Raw genomic sequence first — 3,784 nt, 5'->3', positions numbered from 1 at the left:
CCTTTTCTGTTTAACTTATGAAAAACTTCCTACACTATAACTATATTATCTTGTATGAGTCTTCCTTTAACAAAAGCACTCTAAACTGGAGATATGATGAGATCAAGCACTTTTCTTAATCTCCCCACCAAGACCCTTGTTACAATCTTATATATAAAGTTACAACAACTAATGGGTCTGAGCTGATTGAGGCTTTCCGGTTGACTTACTTTGGGTATCAAAACAACAGTTGTTTCCCCTAAGTCCTCAGGTATAGTACCGTCTTCAAAAATTTGCTTCACTAAACCACAAACTTCTTTGCTCATAATATTCCAGTGTTGTTAAAAAAATAACCCATTTAATCCAACTGGCCCCGGAGCCTTTAATTTTCCCATACTAAATACTGCCTCCTTTATTTCCTCATCATTAATTTTTGCCATCAGCTCCTCATTCATCTCTCTAGTGACTCTCCTTGGTATGTCTTTTACGCACTCTTCCAGGTTCCTATCCCTTTCAGAAGTAAACAACTTAGTTTAATGCCTTTCTACTAACCTCATTATGTTTGCTTCTCCTTGTATCCACTGACCTGTTCCATCTTTCACTTTGTCGATTCTAATCCTAATTCTTCTCTGAATGGTTGTTGCATGAAAGAAGGCTGTGTTTTTGTCACCCCATTTTAGCCATTTCAGCCTTGATCTTAGGCCCTAATATTTTTCCTCTTGTTTCTAAAGTTCTGATATTTGGGTCTTCAATTCTCTCCCTCTTCTTTGATCTCTTTCTGTCAAATCGGCTTCTTGGATATGATGTAACTCTATTTTCTTTCTTTCTTTCTATTTCTTTATCTGCTCTCTTAAATTTTCGTCTGCTCCATTCCATCAACCCCTTTTGCATCTATTTCTCTTCTTTGTGAATTGACTCCAACAATTTCTGTTACCCTCGTCCTGTTGCCAACTCTTCTTGATCACCTATTTGCACTCCTCATGATCTGCCAAAAACGCCTCAAACTTGAACTCTTTTTTTATCCGTCCTTGCGGTTGAGTTTCCAAAATAAGCGCACAGTGGTCTGAACTTATAGCCATAGCAGCCTGTAGAATAACGTTCTGGTATATCTACAGCCATTTCTAATTCACTAACACTCTATCTAGTCTTTTCCTAGTGATAACGTTATTTCTAGGATTACTAAACCATGTATATTTACTGCCTTTAAGATCAACATCTATTAAACCATTATCATCTATAAACCTTCTGAAAGTTTCTAAATAAATTCTTGGTTTTCTTAGATTACTGAACCAAGTATATTTACTTCCTTTAAGGTCAACATCCACTAAACCATTATCATCTACAAATCTTCTAAATGTTTCCAAACAGATATTTGGTTATGGAAGGACACCTACCTTCTCATCTTAACTTAATATATCGTTGAAGTCCCCCAAATAAGCTTGAGGTTCCTCCTTACTCATGTTACTTACTATAAGCTCATGCCATAATTTCTTTCGCTTTTGAAAAACTAGATTCTCGTACACAAAAATACCCCGTCATTTCGAATCATTATTGATGTTAATATTAGCTTTAATATAATTATCACACAAAAAATGCGTTCATTATATTAAGCTAATGATATTTTTTCATAGCAGTCCAAAATATTTTTCTTTTTGATGAGATAGCATTCTAAAGTATACAACTTCTATTTATGTAAAACTATGCCCTAACTAATAATTACTAATAGTTGGTGTCAGGTGTGCACATAATTAAAGTCACCTAATTAATATTATTTTGTACAATGTCAGAGAGTTACAATATCAACAGCCTGTTCTAATTATAGACCAGCTCAATTTGAGGCTCTCCACCAATTAATCCAAATTCTAATTCAAATTAACAAAATTATTATGACCCTTAATGTATACCATTTTCTGCATTCATTCATTTACTTGATTGTTTTTTTTCTTCGATCTGTACCATTTAATTTCATTTTTTTCAATTTTAGACGGTAGGTATATATCTTTGATAAGAATAAAGAAATTTTTTTCTATTATTGAGTTACAATCTCGATCTAAGAAGAGGAGAAACGTACAAAGACCGATCTTTAAATTAAAATCTCCTACAGTATTATCACATATAAAAAATAAATAATCAATCAAGACCAATCAAATCAAAGCCAAACACAAAGAATCTTTCATCAACAATTACAGAAATACACACAAGAAAACAACTAAAAAATAAAGAAGAGTTTATCCCCACTTAAATCTAAACACACTCAATGTTCGCCCTTAAGACACCAATATAGCTAGACTTTCACCTTCCAAAAAACTCAGACTTCTAATAATAACAAATATTCATACCTCACCTTCTTACAGAAATTAATACTCATAAAAGCTGAAGCTATTCACATAAAATGCATTATCTCCTCTTAACACTTTTTATTGGCATCTTTTTTATGCTAACACCAAACAACACCTTCTCCTCATATATACAAACTACGAAAAAGTCTAGCAAGCCAACTACAATCTAAACCAATTCAAGCTAATTCTTTTGTATTTCTAGTTTTGAAATTAAATTAGGATAATGAAAAGTTTTTTTCTTTTTTATAATAGACCTCTTATTTTTTTTTAACTAATTGATTCTAGTTGACTATATTTTTTAATTGATTTTCTAGCAAAATCAATATAAACCACTATTCCATACACTTCAACAAAGTAATTATGTTAGAGAATTAGAAGGAGAAAAAAAATAATTTCAGTGATTAAGAGTCTATAGTTTTTAGAGTCAATTATGGTAAGAGCAATAAGCTAGTATTAACCTCAAATCATTTATTCATGAAACAAAGTAACAAACTCAACATAATGATTCCTATTTCTTTCAACCATATCAAAAACATGCACAGTACATGTTCCATGAAAGTCCACTGTGGTGTCTAGATTTTTTTTGTTTTTTCTTTAAGAAGTTTTGCTTACAACATCTTATTCTATTTGAAGGATATCTGTTCTATCTCTCATTGATCAAGCACTATTTCCCACCCACACCATTGACCACACCATTTCGACATCCTTTAGGAGTATTTCCCTGAAGATGGAAACATAGGAAGCGTTGCCCTTCATGGGCAGTTTCTAACAATCAAAAGTTCGGTTCAATTCGGATGTGATTACTCATCTAGTCAACAAAAAAGGGATAAGTTGTTCTTCCGGCAGACCTCGCAGTAACAATGTTAAATTGTTAACAATGGGCTAGGGCTGGTAATGGGTAGGGTAGGGTAGGGTTTTGACCCTACTTTAATCCTACTTGCGAGTTGAAAATTTTATTAAAATTCTACCCTACCCTACCCGTAAGAATACCCGGACCATACTCAACCCTACTCGCAGGAATACTCGGACAGTATCCTACCTTACCCGCAGCGGGTCGGGTAGCCTACTATACCCGAACGGGTTGGAACGGGTTGGGTACCCGCGGGTAGGGTATGAAATGTCAGCCCTACAATGGGCTCTAGAATTGACTTAATAAAGTAAAAAAATACTTTACCCCAAATTACCTTATAAACCTTAACATTAGGATAACATTGAACATCCGGCCATTGTTAACTGTGCAGAAGTAAATCAAATCAAAAGAAATAACCATCTAATTAAAAATAATGAACATAATCATCTGCATACCTATTGAATTGAATATCCAATATATTTATTATTTACATTATTTAATATTCTCATTGTCGACTTATACTTTTCTTAACAATAAATATAATAAAACTAAAAGAGTATATAAAAAGTACATAAACTATATATAGCCATTAATTTCACATTAATTTTCTCTGTTA

This window comes from Arachis ipaensis, chromosome B06 (genome assembly GCF_000816755.2).
Source record: "Arachis ipaensis cultivar K30076 chromosome B06, Araip1.1, whole genome shotgun sequence".
NCBI lineage: Eukaryota > Viridiplantae > Streptophyta > Magnoliopsida > Fabales > Fabaceae > Arachis > Arachis ipaensis.
This window is presented reverse-complemented; position numbering follows the sequence as displayed.